The sequence below is a fragment of the Protopterus annectens genome, chromosome 12.part0, assembly GCF_019279795.1.
Source record: "Protopterus annectens isolate FY-2018-M chromosome 12.part0, PAN1.0, whole genome shotgun sequence".
Lineage (NCBI taxonomy): Eukaryota > Metazoa > Chordata > Ceratodontiformes > Protopteridae > Protopterus > Protopterus annectens.
This window is the reverse complement of record NC_056746.1, coordinates 826730358-826747581: the sequence shown is the minus strand read 5'-3', so window position 1 is coordinate 826747581 and position 17224 is coordinate 826730358.

Below are 17224 nucleotides of genomic sequence, written 5' to 3'. Positions count from 1 at the left end.
TTCCTGGAACAACCTCATGTTAATCAACATTTTAATGCAGGGTTGTTTAAGAAGAGGTAAACTGAAACCAAAAGATGAAAGGCTAGTAGTGGTGGCCCAGGATACTAGACTACATACACACTGATTTGCAAACCTCATAGGACATGTGAGAGAAACAGACAAATGCAGGTTCTATAAAAAAAGAACTGGAAATAGGTGCACATCTTGTTGTTTGGTGTGATATACTCATGGCAGAGAGCTTGTATACTGAAAGACACAGTAATGTGGCAAGACTTTGAACTGGGGATTATGCAAACATGTCAATATACAAGTAGCCGAGAAGCATTGGAACCATAAACCACAGAGTCTTATAGGAAGCAATGAAGTTTATGTCACAAGGGATCACCCATTTATAGCAGTTCAAAAAAATAGATGCAAGAAAAACAGATATAACAGTTCACAAAAAAAGACAAAAATGTCATTGATCATTAAAATTGCTAAAACCGGTGATTACAGTGTCTTATGTACAAAGAGAGATAAAGTCATAAAATACCAGGATTTGCAGACAGAAATGTGAACAATGTGGAAGAAAGATACCCAGACAGTTCCAATAGTAACAAGAACAACAGGCCACTCACTCCCATTCTCTCTAGCTGGATCTGTGAAATGCATGATCTCTTAATTAAATGCAGGTTATGGCTACACGTTTTGCAAATTTGATAATGGTTATTTTTCTAAACAGTTCACTTTTGACTGTATTGTGGTCTATCATATAACACATAATATAGTTGTAGACATATGGAATAAATGTACTTAGTTGTAGCTTGCATGTATTTATTGATACAGCACATGTGAAGATATGTAGTATATATAATAATCCTCCAGGTGTCTTTAAAAGGATAGCTACCAGTAGCTTGGTCTGTGAGTCATGTGTTTTTTTCATCAATACAGTGGTGTAAAGGTTCTTGCTCAATACACATTGTGCTTAATGGTTCCTCATTCTTTCATCTTGAATATATGCTTACTTTAATGTGTACATAAGCTACAGAAATATAATATTTTTATTATTTTGAAACATAGTTGCCATTAGATATGTGGTATGGCTGCAAGTTTATTTCATTTATATGTCTCAATGGGATGAAGAGTTGCCATTAGATGTATGGAACAGCAACAAGAACCAGCAAAGTTGCAAGTTATGCTTCATTTCTTAGACTCAGTAGGAAGAATTTTTGACATTAGAAAAGTACATTGGTCACAGGCTCCAACATGGCTGCAAAGTATACTTCATTTCTGGGGCTCGGTTGAAAGAAGAGCTGCCATTAGATATGTAGTATGGCCACAAAACCTATCATGGCTGTAAGTTTGTATAATTTCTGTGCTGCAGTGGGAAGAAGAGTTGCCATTAGATATGTTAAATGCCCATGAGACCCTGCATAGCTACAAGTAGTGCCTCATTTATTTTGCTAAGTGGGAAGATGAGCTGCCATTATTAAAGTGGCATAGCCACAAACTTCAACATGTCTTCAAGTTATGCTTCATTTCTATGGTTCAGTGGGAAGAAGAGCTGCCTTTAGGTATGTCATATGGCCATAAGATGCAGCATGGCTGCAAGTTATGCCTCATTTTTGTGGCTCTATGGGAGGAATTAAACTAATGTGGAAGCATAAAATTTATTTAAATTATTTTGTTAGATTCAAGTGCTTTTACATGAGGTTAAACCACCTGAGAGCTGTGCAACTAATGCACGATTTTTGTGAGTATATGAATGCAACAAAATCTTAATTTCTAGTTGAAATCTAGTTGAAATTATGACTACCAAATAATTTCCTTTTTGTAATTTTTTTTTTATTGGTAATAGTATATTTCAGAAAAGTTTGTACAAGAGTCAGGTGTGTTGAATAATACTTTATCACCCAAGTTATCTTCCATATTATGCTAAAAAGATATCCATAATGACCTGTTTATGAGAATAAACAGGAAATAATATTAAGTAAGTGCAAGTAAAGACCCTGAAATTGGTTTTTAATGGTTGTCCTGACTCTTTTATTTAGAAGGCAGTTCTGACACATAAAAAAATAAATAAAAATACAAATAACAGGTATGGGCTTTCACCACATGTTGATGCTGAAATTAGGTTATAACATATAAAATGTGGATTTCCATTCACAAACAACTCATCTTTTGCCACAGAATATGCAGCAGATGTTATTAAGTTTGCATGACATTCTAGAGGTGTCCTTGTCAATACTTCTGGGTAATAAATACCTGACTAAAATGATTACTTAAATGGATAGACTTCAAAACAGTTTGAGATATGAAGGATGCCACATGACACTTATGCATTTACTGGCACGTAAGTTATTTCAAAACACTGCTTTCCGATTATAAACACAAATAAGGTAATATGTATACAAATAAGAAAATTTGTAGATTATAAGCAACTGCACAATCCTACTTAACCACTTTAATGAGTAAGTATAAACTGGCATGCAATGTCAGTCTGCATTTAAATGACATAAAGAATGAATGTTTCATTAAACTGGAATAATAGTGTATATGCCCCTGTACATCTAATGGCCATCTTGCCTCATGAATTTATGTATGCACAGAACAAATATATAGGCAGACTGAGCCATCAGTTATGTCATCAGGTCTATATTACGTGATCGAACAGTTAAATGTTCGAACACGTAATAATCGACCCCTAAATATCGAACCGTCAGCATGTCGAACGGTTCAATGGAGATCTCCGTACAGTACGGACTTGGAAGTTTTCCATTGTGTGCACTGTAATGCGATCTCGGGGTTGGTATATTTAAGTAGCGGGGGTGTGGAGGGTGCAGGGGGGCTTGCCCCCCTGCTTAGAGTATTTTAATGGTTTGTCTGGGTGTCTTTTTTTTTTTTTTTTTTTTGCTGTTCGACATTACGGCGTTTCGATATTTAGGGGTCAATTATTACATGTTTGAACATTTCACTGTTCAATCACATAATATAAAAACATCACATCAAGGACACACACACACACATGCACACATCCATGGTACAGTGTATGTAAATCCTGGATGGTCCTAGTGTGGCTGTAACAAGCTATCTCACAGTGATTCCTCTGACTGGGGTGATTACCTCCACTACCAGTGGTGTTGTTTATTTTTTATGCCAAAATTGTAATGGATTTTATATTGGTACAACAGAATGTAGGTTACATCAAAGAATTCATGAACAAATCTACAGCATGAGATATAGAAATTCTACAAATGCCTTGTTTAAACATGCATCAAATTAGAAAAAGTGTTTAAGCATTCAATAAATTGTTAGAATTACGTTTTTGCTTTGTGAAGTAGAGAAGGTTATACCTAATATAAGGGTTGCAATTGAGAAAACTCAACTGAATAGCAAGAGTGATTTTATGGCAAGTTAAGTTGGGTACCCATCCCCCATCTGACTGATAATTTATCTGTAATTAGTGTATTGAAACAATCAGATTATTTTTTTGGGGGGTGTGTATTTTAACATGTACCTTTTTAAAGAGGGTAGCAATGTTCATTATACCAATAGTTACATAACTTCCTAATTTCTGATATTTAAGTATGCCTTAGGATTGTTCAATTGTTTTTGCTAATGAAGTCTTACTACTAGATCAGACAAAATCAATCAAATAAAATGTCAATAAAATAAAGTGGAGTTTGTAATTCCCTGCAAGTGTTATGTTTGTTGCTTTTATTGTTACAGTACATAGATTTATTCTGCCAATTGTTTTTAATGGACAGACTGATCTCTGGATTTGAGAACTCATGCATTTGAGTCAAGTATTAATGAGTACTGGATTATCTTGAGAAAGCAATGAGATATAATTGTGCAAAATATATGCTGAATTACTATAAATATTCATTTAAACAATGCAGGTGATGTTGCTTCTTTCTTTTCTATTGTATAGCAAAGTGCTTTGCTACAGACTGCTATTATGCTATGTAACGTCCTGTCCACTGCAAAATGAAAATTTCAGTTTTCTTCCAACCTAATGGAGGGCTGTAACATAGTAGGATACCACAATAACTTCATGGAAGATGGATTTAAACCTAATAAGACTCAATACTCCAAATGCATTCTTCAAAATATTCATTAATATATAGGTAATCTACATACAACTGAGCTGCCGTGGTTTTGTACAGCTTGCATAATGTTGTCAGACCCAATAATATACAATGTACAATGCACTTTGCATAGCAAAACTGGTGATGGCAGGAATAGTGCAAAAGAAGTGCCCAGAGGCATAAGGGGCCTAGCTACAAAGCAAATCTGGATCTAAGCAACGTATGGTCCATGACACAGGATGGGGGCTGCTCTCTATCTGGGACCACAACTCCATTCTATTTGTCCACACAGCCGTCTGTAGTAAGTGGTCACCCTCTCTTTGATTCTTACAGTGTCAGCATATAGCCTGCTTATTTGCATTCCACTGTGTTACATTTTCTTGACTAGAATCACATTTTGTGGAAAATGTAAACTATAACAAATACTCCTTCAAAACTTTCCAAGGTCCCTCAACTATATTGAAAAGAGAAAACACCACACACAGTGATTCACTGCTGACACATAAACTCTTAAATATGTCGATATAACATCAAGTTGACATTTGCAAGGTATAAATGATTCTCTAGACTAAATTCACTTCTAACTCCTACTATCCCAAAATAGTAAACCACATCAGCAGTGATTAAGTATAGAATTCTACAGTTTTCTATGAAATCTGATTCAATGAAATGTGTTTTCAATGAATTTTATTTGATAGTTTGTGATTTAACAACATGTACATTACACTTACTCATATGCACATACACACACAAAGGTAGTTGCAGCCATGTAGTTCAGGAACCCATTAAGGAGCCTGGCTCTAATTTCCCATTTACCACAAAGTACTCTCTAGGTAAGCGACTTCCTTAAGGTCACACAATAAGCAAATGAAGGTCCAAAGATTCAAAAGATGTACTTTTGGAACACAGATCAGCTCATTAACAAATCAGACCTTTGGTGCTCTGTTCTAACTTGTCTGGCTGATGGCTTAGAGGATTAAAGCACTATTAACAAGCTGTTTCCTGGAGTCCAGTGGTGCAATATTTGAGATTTGAATCCCTTACTGTGTGACTCTAAGCAAGTCACATAACCAGATACCACTCCTAGGCTGAGTCTGAAAAAGCTCCATGGAGATCAGTGCTCTATCCCAAATACAAATAAAATTGCTTATAGGCATATCTTCTGTTAATACCTAGCAGGGAACCAGGGATCTTTGGATCATCAGTTCAATGGTTACCCAGCTGAGCTTTTTCGGCTAACAAGCACACCTCTTCACAGTACTATGTCATATGCATATCTATTCTAAATTTATTATTAAATGCTGAAAAAGTTGTTTAATTGGCAAAATAACAACATTGTACAGAAAATGGGGTAAGATGACAATAGTAAAACAACAACAAGGGATGTCCTGACTAAGTGATGCTAAATGTTGTAGCACAAGCATCAAGAGGTGCAGCACTCATGCCCCCACATACGAAGTTGAAGAACTAAGCAAAAGCATATGAACTACACACAACCTCATAACCTACTTAGCATTAAACACTTGATCTTACAATGCTAAATTAAACTCAAAAGGCATATAAAGAATAAGTATATATGCGTACATCTGATTTTTAACTGCACTAGTTGCCCCTTCTGACAGACTGACACACTGTGACACATATACTCAAAACACACACAGACACAAACACACGCGCACACACACACACACACACACACACACACACACACACACACACACACGCACACACATGCACACACACGCACACATGCACACACACACACACACACACACACACACACACACACACACACACACACACACACACACACACACACGCACACGCACACGCACACGCACAGAGACATATACACACATGAACAAAGGTACACAATCTTGATTTTCATCAGTACATTAAATTACTGTTTTTATATTTATTTGTTTATCAGATATGCCCAAAAGGCACAGTGTCTAGCTAAGTGACTTTTGAGGGATCACAAAGTGTAAAACCACTGACAGAATCAAGCCCATTAATATCTCACATCCTTAGCCATTTATGCCCAGTCTACTTTTCTTTTGCTATCTAAGAATTTGTTGTCTTTTTAGAGGGAATACTTGAGTGCAGCCATATGATCAGATAGTGTGAAGGGAGATTTCATAATTGTGTGTCAATCATATACAGCTGGTGGGGATTTTTGATATACATCGCACACTCTGCATGGCTGCCATGAATTGCTGAGTTACAACATGAAGTATCAGCTTGAGAAGTTTAATTAATCATAAACTCAACATGACAGATTATTAAACATTTTTTTTTCTAGGGGGCCTGCTCAACTGCAGCCCCATGCATGGGCCCTCCACCTCATCCAGATTTATGAATATCAACTCCAAGGTCAAGGAAACATGAAGAAAAGGGAATTTTCCAGAAAACAAAGGTAGCAATGCTGGTGCACATTTGAATGCCACACCAGTGATTTCGTATAAAAAAACAGAAATCAAGTATTCAGCATTAAAGAGTTGAACTTGGTAAGTTAATTCATCATCCGCTTGTAACTGAATGAGGCATAGAAGCCCTTCCTTGCTAGAATTTATGCACATAATGCATTGTTGCCTACACAAACTTTGCAAACATATACACACACACACACACACACACACACACACACACACACACACACACACACACACACACACACATGACTTCTTCTGTAATAGAGTGTACATATACAGTACATGAGTGCTTCCATTTTAGGCTCTGTTTATTTATTGACATTTGATTACCAGTAAACTCTGAATGGGTAGGAACTCATTTTCAGAGGAGGCCCAATGAAAAATGCTCCAAAGTATTACAAAACATTTTAAGAACAATAGTTTTACAATCTTCAGATATAATACAAAATCATCTACAGTTTAAATAAATATACCAAAACAGACATACTACGAAAACATTAGTTAAGAATAGATACGAGTTATATGGCAATGATTTAATATTTAGAGAAATTTGGTCAGTTTATAGCAAAATTAAAGATAAGTTAATATAATACAAACAACAGTCCTGCTACTATAAGATCACCAATTTTGCTCCAGGTAAATCTTATCGCTCACACCACTGTTATGCTCTTAAAGAACTTAACTGTCTTGAAATCCCCTATCATCTTGATTTTCTACAACTATCTCTAGCATACAAAACGATATACAAATCTGATTGCTGCCCTTCCTTAAAACCTATTCTACACCCCTACATCCCCACCAGAACTCTCTGCTCCAAAAACAAACAACTTATAACTGTACATAGACCTAATAAAAGAGGTGACCATTCTCTTTACTCCTATACTATTGCAGAACTGTGGAACACCTTACCTACAACTATCAGTGCCATTTAGTGTCTCAGGAATTTTTAGCTCTCACTAAAAAACTACCTTCTTAACGCTCATATCTGCCCATGCTCCTTGCCAAAAGTTAAAGTCCTCCTTTCCCATTTAACTTTCGCTCTTCTACCTATTTTTCACTGTAACCTATCTCATCTTCCTACCTCCCATTTCCCTGTCTTGACCACCCCTCTCTCAGCATTCCTTTTATCATCAACCAAACAAATCCAATCAGCCCAAATGTGAACAGTTCTCAAATACAGGAAACCCAGTGACCCATTTTCAATATAGTGGGAATAAGCCATGATTACACATGCATTTATGTAATAATAATAATATGTATCCTAGTATATGTATATACATATGCTTCTATTTTATTAGGTTTTTATTCTTAATTAATTAATTTTAATTGAATGAGACGTAAATAGGGCAACTAATTTTTGAGTGCTAGGATTAGTTGATTTGTATTGAATTAAAGTATTTATGTGCTGTTGTACTTTGAATAAATTGTCTGATGAAGCAATGGTCACCATTGCGAAAGCACTCACCTTTTTGTATTAAATCAGAGGATTTTATCTAGTTGTGGTCTTGCCTTTATTCCAATTACCTTCTTCACTGGGTTTCCGGTATTTGAGAACTATTCCTTTTATCATACTCACTCCTCATGGCTTCTTACTACCTGACTTCTTTATCCCCTTTCCTTCCTTTATCCTACCTATTCCTTTTACCTCCCTAACTATACCTACCTTACTATATCTCCCATTCTTCTCATCTCAGAGCCCTCCTTTTTCTTCTGTCTCTCCCCTGTCTACTACTAAGGTAAAATCTCAATAAGTCACAATGTAACTATTATTACCTAAAATAAAGCCCAGATCACAATGTCCAACATGTCACCCAATACACCAATATTTTTTCTAGCCAGTACTTTTTAGTGATTTCTATTTTCTGTTGTCTAGGTTCTAATTTTCCTATGCATAAACTGTAAACAACTTTATCTTCCAGATGTTTTATTTTTGTATACTGCTCTTTGATATTGTAACAATAATTTGATAACAATAGCAACAACTACTTTGGCAATTATACTGTCACAATGTTCTACTGTTTACATCAATTTAAATTTTTATTTATATGCACGTGTCTCTATCAACACGATTCTACTTTTTTCTACTTTTTTAATTGTTAATATATAAAGCATTTAATTATTGTTAGAACATTTCTCCCCAGGCCTCCACTGAAAATGGTTCTTGACCCACTCAGACTTTCCTAGTCTCCAAATGTCACTAAAAAAATAAATAGTGGCAATTGCAATATGAAGTGAGAGAAAAGCAGGCTTATGGTTTGTTTAGAGAGAAAGCCATGGAAGAGAACCTGATGGAAGTAAGGAAGTAAGTAAAGAAGGTAGAATAAGGAGGTAAAAGGTTTGAATAGGCACTTGTTCTCATTTAAGAATATAGTTTATCCTGGTGCTGAGCAAGAACAGAGCCAGATCTTGTCTAGAAAGTCATTCAGAATAGTTTTGAAGGACAGTAGGGAGGATATTGACTAGATGGATGCAGGTAAGGAGTTCCAGGCCTTAGCAACATGGTACAAGCATGGACAATGCCCAGTAAATAGGTCTGAGGACAGAGAAGAGGTTTTGGTTATTGGATCATAATGACCGACTGAGAACATAGCTGTGCAGAATGGTATTTAGTGCTGGACAAGCAGATGGTGGTAAGAAACTGTGTTAGTTGGCAGGGTAGCTTTAATTGATTTAGGCTTTTTAGCGTTATACAGTGGTGGGCTCTGAAAGCAGTATTTGCTGCAAATTTTGTAACTTTTTTATTGCATTGTTCAAGTTTTGATTTTTGTGATGCCTAAAGGCTAAAGACAGGAACACCATAAAGATGTGTGGGGAGGAGATAAGCAGTGACAAGTGTAGTTTTAGTTTCGTTGGTAAGAAAGTTTTTGGCTCTGTAGAATCATCCCTAGTTTTTGATGAGTTTTTCTTATGCAATTTTATATATGCAGGTTGAATTTAATAATAACATCCACTATCATCCCTAATTATTTGTTATGAGATGTTACTTCAGTAGTTGCATTATGAAGAGAGAAGACTTTATTTTTTTTTCATGAGAGAGAGAGAGAGATTTGGGGAAAAAAGAAGTATCTTGTTTTTAGGGGGGTTGAGCATGAATTCTGAGTTACAAAGCCATGTTTCAGTGGCTGTTAAAACTTCGGGAGTAATTATTTAGATGTGTGCCATGTTGTTAGAATCAAAATGAGTGTGGAGTCATATGTGTACTGTATTAGTTAGGCCTGTAGTGGGGATGTGTGGAAGGTGTTGGTGAGAAGGTTAAAGAGGAAGTGCCCAAAGATAGAGCCTTGTGGTACACCGATGGTGTCTGGAAGGTATGGAGAGATGGTGGAGTGCCAGTTTACTGATCGATACCTACTGGACAGGTAGCTTTTAAACCATAGAAGGGTGGGCTAACAGAAACCTAATGAGCACATTTGAAGTACAGGATTATTGCGACAAACTGTGTTGGAGGCTTTACACAAGTCTGGAAATAAGGAAGAGACTCGTTTGCCATTATCTCCAGCTCTATTGACAGTATCTATATTGATTAGAATTGCAGCATTAGTACTATGGGAAGGACAGAAACCATGTCATGTGGGAGGCTGGAGTTCTTCCTGCAAGACACAGCTTAGCAATTGTTTTTGAATACCTTTTTCAAGTATTTTGGAGTAGGGATAAGATTGCTATAGGTCTAAAGTATGTTCTTAACCCCCAGTACACGGGTAATTCCATGTTAGATTTTAAGCATGCAGTGCACAGCTGCTTTATGTTAGACTTCATTCACAGAATGCATGGCTGTTCCCACGTTAGGCTTTACTCATGCACTACAATATACTTTACATATGCAGTGAATGTCTGCTTCCATGTTAGAGTTTACATACACAATGCATGGCTGCTTTCACATGTCCTTTCACTGTGTCTTCTGGGAAGCTGTTCTCCAGCCTTCCCATCCTCCCTCACAACAGAGCCGGTGATATGATTTCTCACTCCCACCACCACCTCCTACTAGGACTAGGCTCACTGCCTTAACAGGATATCTTGCACAACAGCTGGGTCTCCATGTGTCTTTACCACAGTGCTGTCATTATGCGTCCTATTTCTGAAGGCAGTTTTATTTTATGAACCTAAAGAGATAAGTATACATATGGATGTGGAGAGATTACCATGGACAATCATATCAACAGAAACCTTGAAGCTAGTAGTATTTATTTAGTTGTTTCAGTTTGTATATTTGTTAGCTATGGAAGTAATCCGATTCAAATTACCTTTTCCAGTCACGACATGAGCCAAAGGTAGAAAAATTACAGCATATAATAAATGAAGGCATACGTTTATTTAAAACATAAACAATTAAGTATTTAATAGTGATAGATTATAAATAACAATAATATCTGTAAAGTAAACAAATGATAATATACATTGGATAAAAGCAGATATAATAATAGAAGAAGAACATAAAAATTATAGTGCAACTATGTTAAGAATATGCAGAATAAAAAATGTGGATACATATTGCTTACTCCACCCTTACAGACACGAATACTAGTATGTCAATTATATGTTGTTCAATATGGACATTATTGAACCAGCTTGCTGAATATAGATATTACTGATTTTGTCATTACTTGAATAGGAACAGGGAAACAGCTTAATTAGCTCAATATTGCATTACTGCACATATTACATGTGTGGCACTCTGAAGACACACAATTAAATACTTTTGTACTGTGCTATGGCCCATTGCATTCTCACAAACCCTGGAACCAATATATTAGTTCAGAGACTGTACCACATACTTCTCCATTTCTCATCTTTCAAAATCATAGCAAGGGGCCACCAAAAATGATAGCAGAGGGTCCAAAAATCATAGCTCTCCAAATCTGCATATGTATACATTTGCTCAACAGGTGGTGAGGGCACAAGTGAGCAAATTAACCTTTTTGGCACCTACAACCTATAACATTAGAACCTTGGTGGTATTAATGGATGCACACCTACACAGAAAACTGTCCCCCATATTCTGTATGCCTTGCATGGTGTGCAGGATTAGTGCAGGAACTCTAGCAGGCAATATATCTGCCGTGCGATCCAGGAACAGCCTGCAGGGGCGTGCTCCTGCACTAGTCCTGCATGGACTAAGCCCCTGTATTCAAATCACCCCATTTCCTGGAGAAATCCATGTAAATGAGGTGAATTTGCGATCCAGGAAGCTTGAAACTGGCTGTACAGGACAAGTGCAATCTGTAGTAATGTACTCGGTTAGTAACCAAGTACGTTTCTGCAAATTCCAAAATGGAGCTGTGACAGCTCCAAATAAAGGCTGCATATCAATCAGGAAGCATGCCAATGGCCAAGTATAAGGCCACTGGCATTACAAACATCCAAAAAAAAAAAAAATCAACTTTTTTTTTTTTTTTTTTTGCCCTCGGGTGTTTAAGCGTAGGGCAGAGGCATGCAAATGGAATCGGGGGGAAATAATAAAATAAACCTAAATTTAGCATTCTAACTAAAATCACTATTCTGCCATGAAAGTCAATGGCAGGCAGAAGACAACATGGCCAGTGAGTAGTGATTGCTAAGGAGGGAGGCTCAGTGTGATACATGTAACTATGCATTAGCAGGCAATCCTATGCAAATGAGGGGAATGATAGTGAATCCCAGTTTTCTCCAGCATGCTAGTCAGGTCCCAACAGTGTAAGAGTAGGAATAGCTTGGTGCAAGCCTAGGAGTTAGCTGACATCATGGGGGTGTGTGTGTGCCCGGCATACTGTAAGTGGATTGGAGCCCTGTGGCACAGGATTGCTCCTAGCTTAGCACAGCTAAGCAAGGGGGTGTGTCTGAATCTGCCTAGCACTCTTTACATTGCCTAAGCGGATGTGAGTTTTAAAGGAAGAAGAAAAAAGTTAAACCAGGAAATAGCAGCACTGTGCACATTTGAGCACTCTGTTTGAGTGGCGCACCCCAGGCTTAAGCCTGGGAAGGGAAAACAGCAGTAGGAAGGTAATCAAAGAGATCTAGCTGAGCTGCCAGGTGAAATGTATCAGAATCAGCCAATTACACAGGCATCACACCAGCCCAGCCCAGAACACTACTATAAACTATGCAAAGACCTTCCCCTCTGGTTTTTACCATACTCTAAACCACGGGTGTATACAAGCGGGGAATGTTTAACAAACAAACCTACAAAATGAGAGGGGCTGCAGCAGGCAACATAGAACAACATGTGCAAGAGGCTGAGGGTGCTGAGGATGTGAATGCTGCTGATCAACCCACAGTGAGGAGATGGAGAAGAGTGTACAGACCCAGGGTAACCTACCAGGGGCTACATGAGCTGGAGATAGTGGATTGCTATAGGGTGGACATGGATCTCCTACAGCAAATTGTTGAGCTGTGCCAGCCAAGCCTGACACATCGAACCGACCGAAGGGAACCCATCCCAGTGGATGTGTAGGCCTAGGAATACTAGCCACAGGTACCTCCCAAAGTTCAACTGCGGATATCATGGGGATCTCACAGGCATCAGCATTCAGAGTATTCTACCAGTTCCTGGATGTCATGTCAGCACATGCCGGTGAGCACGTATATTTTCTCAACACCCATGAGGTGTTGGCCAGCAATATGCATCTCTTCCACCAAATAGCAGAATACCCTGAGGTAGTGGGTGCTATAGACTGCATGCCCATATCCATCAAAGCACCACCCAGTGATCAGGGTAGGGCCTATGTCAACCGCAGGGGCCTCTCCTCCATCAACTGCAAGGTCGTGTGCAATGCCCAGGTCATAATAATGAATGTTTGTGCTGGCTGCCCTGGAAGCTATCACAATTTCCACATTTTGCATCTGATGCAGCTGTTCCAGAGATTTGCCAATGGGGACATTCCCTATGGTCACCTAGTGGGGGATGATGGTTACACACTGGAGCCGTGGTTGATAACACCCATCAGAAATGCACACACACACACACCTGAACAAGAACGTCATAATGAGGTACATGCATAAACCAGACTTATAAGAGAGCATGTGTTTGGGATGCTCAAGTCATGGTTCCAGTGTCTGGACACATCTGGTGGAACCTTGCAGTACTCACCAGCTATATGTACCCAACTTGTTATGGTATGTGCCATGCTACACAACATGATCCTGCGGAAACAACTGCAGCAAGAACAGCATGGGGCAGGGTCACACAGCCCCTCACCAATGCCAAGGCCTGCACAGGCACAGAGTGACTCAAAGGAGGAACAACCTGAGCCTACCCCAGTAGGCAGATGGAGGTGTGCCCAGTATGCCAAGGCCGTGACAAAAAGACAATGCATAGCACATACACTGACACAGTAGAGACCCAGGGAATTACACCTCTCTCTGACTCACACATACAGTAAAAGGAATGCCAAACATGACACTACCTGTGCTCAACCATGTATAGGGAGTGTACTATGTGCATCCAACTTAGGCAGCCCTCCAGCACCATCCTTAATCCTGGCACACCCACAAGGTAAGTCAATCAACCTACCAATTGCCAAATGGAGTAGAATGTGTCATTATCTGTATCTGTGCTATGGATGTTAGCATGCAAGGGAATTGGGTGGCTGAATGTTATGGCAGCAGATAGCAGACACCCATAGTGGCACCATGACATCTGTAACAAATACTGGAGTCACCATAGTAGCCAGTATTACACAGGATGAAAAATAACCCACTGCAGGAAGTTTGTTGGGCGACATGTGTGTCCATATGACTCACACATGCCAGTCAGGGAGGGTCACACACCCAACAGTCTCAGCCAGTAGGACAGATGTGGACAAACCCAAACAGAGCCTGTGCCATGGCTTCTGAATGATGCCTCTGGGTAACCCCCCCCCCCCAGGCCTACACAGACAGACTACAGCAGGTCAGGAAGTGGGATGTTAGTTCTGAAGGGTAGGAAGTCAGACACTAATATGTAGGGCAACCAAAGCAAAGAACTGTAGTACACTGATATGCCTCTAGTTAGTATGATAGGTTAGAATACAGAATGTAATGGAGTACCTGACATACCAGTACAGTCATAGCAAATGTGTGCATGTGCCAGGTGTGCCCCTCCATCTTATGTAGATATGTAGAAACAGTAAGGTGTGCCCCCCAATCATGTGTAGAAATGTAGAAATAGTCAGGTGTGCCTCCCCAAGCCTGTGTAGAAATGAAGTAACAGTCAGGTGTGCCCCCCCGATCCTGTGTAGACATGTAAAAACAGTCAGGTGTGTCTCCCCACAATCCTATGTAGAAATGTAGTAACAGTTAGGAGTGCCCCCTACGCCTATGTAGACATGTGGAAATAGACAGGTCTGCTCTTTACCCCATTCCAGTGTAGAAATGTAGTGACACTCAGGTGTACCCCTCCCCCCAAATCCTCTGTAGAAATGTAATAACATGTATGAGTAGGTATAATACGAGTGGAGCACAGATGGCCAGAGGTGGCCAAGGTAGCAGGATAGGTTGTAGCATTTGCACAATATTCAGGCCTGTGTGTGTTAGGTTGGTGTGTGTTTAATAATGTGTGAGAGTGGTCAGTAGGTATGCATGTTAAGGTAAGACCTGGTGGCCACTACTGCTGATGACAGGGACAAGCAATCACTACTGCAGTGCCAAAGACAATCCCCACCAGTATAACACATGCTAGCAGTAAGCCATTGTAAATGTATGGTGGTAATATGTGCCACCATCTGAAAGACTGACATGGCATGGCAGTTGGGCTAGATATACAAGCAGTACACAGGGGAAAGTACCCCAGACATACAGTATATATTGTGTCACTGTGAAATGGTGACACCCTTGGATTTGTACATATAGGTATGTATCACAGTAACAGGACCTGTAGTAGGGGATACCGGTGATGTCTGCCTGAACACCTGCAGATCACAAAGGAGGTAGGACTGATGTACTGGGAATCAGCTGATGTACCTGCACATGCCAGCATAACTGTAATGTCCCATTCATATCTGTGTGTCAGATGCAAGTAGTGTCCATAGCACACATGCACCCAGCCATGCAAACGCCACCCACAGGCACCTCTCTGGCAATATCCCTTCTGTGGAAAATGGGTACAGTATAATCCCACCTGTATATGGCAATAGCGGAAGACTGCAGCATGCAGTGCAGGTATCCCATGCAGGTATGTCCCTAGCTGTAGGTAGCACCCTGCCAGCATCCACACCACCTGATCAAGACTGATAGAAAGTATTGGCATGAACAACTATCACAGCTACCCTGTCACCCCAGGAGAATATACTGTATGGTGGTCTGGGACTGTAGGACTGACAGAATGCAACGTCCTGCCACAGCTGGCCTGCATCAACATTTAATGCCCCACAGGCACCTACCAAAGGCCAGTGTCTCACCCATACTGCCAATGCATGTTATATCATGGACACCCAAATAACAACATAACACACTCCATTTAAGCCATATGCAAGGCCATGTGGACAAACCACAGTAACATGTCCACCATGTCCCACTGCATGAACTGTGGACCAACACTAACACACACCTGTGATGTAGTAATACCCTTAGGGAAAATATCAGAGAATGTATGCATAATGTATTGAAGAGGTTAGACTAGCAGAGGGAGGTGAGGGAGCATGGGCAGCATGGAATGTGTAGGGTCCAACACCAAGCACTGTGCACACTATCTCTGGCTGCAAACGCATAAATGGGTGGCTACACACCTGCCATACATCAAAATAGGGTAAATGCTCTGAGCCATGATCCCTGCCTCTGGCTAACATGTGCAAATCTGTACAGCTGTGAGGCATTGCTACAGCAAGATAAGGCCATACTGCCATGTTGATGGGTGGACATGTATGGGATTATCTGCCACCACTGTACCAAGGTGCTGAACTGGATACACAAACCCAGCACCAAGTGTCTGCAGCTCCCCCTCCAGAATGGCATAACTTACCATGAATACTTAGGTGTCTGCCCACAATACCAGACACAGCTGCAGTCACCCTTGTCCCCCAAGTCATCACTGTGAGCAAAAATGTCCACCTGACAGTACATGAGGACAGAAAACATCACTGTGTATAATATCTCTGCTAATAGCAGTACCATGCAGCTGAAGCAGCCCAGACACAATCACCTGAAGTACACACTATCCTCTGCACAGTTTGTCCCCATATTGCCAAATGACTGACAGATACCCTGCAAAAACAGTATGCTATCTGTAGGTGCACAACACAAAGGTCTGCACTGCAGTACAAACTACATGGAATCGATCCACACATTCAGTACAGAAGGGCATACTGGGCATGCTCACACACTTAAACAAATGAAGGCCATGTCTACAAACAACAGTGGACCAAACATATCTGGCACTTGCAGATGTTAGTGCAGGCACTCCTCAGTATGCAGCACTCATGCTTTGCACACAAACTGGATAGGAATACAGGCATATATCCAAGGATGACACACTATAATAAGCCAAACGTAGACATACACAGATGTGTGGAAGAGAGTGACTGTCACAAGGGGCCATTCATTATGAGGCCTGTTCTACCCAGCACACAGTCAAATGGCTACAACCACATGAGGTTAGGATGTCACTCACTGTAGACCTTAGCCACTGGTATCTGTCAGCATGAATGACTATGTGGTGCATGTGCTAGCTGAGCAACATGATTGTACAAGGAAGTATTCACCTAGCAGCTGTATACATGTACCTGTGGAATATAACCCTGCATGTGCCCGCATGTGGTGTGTCAACCGCTAGAT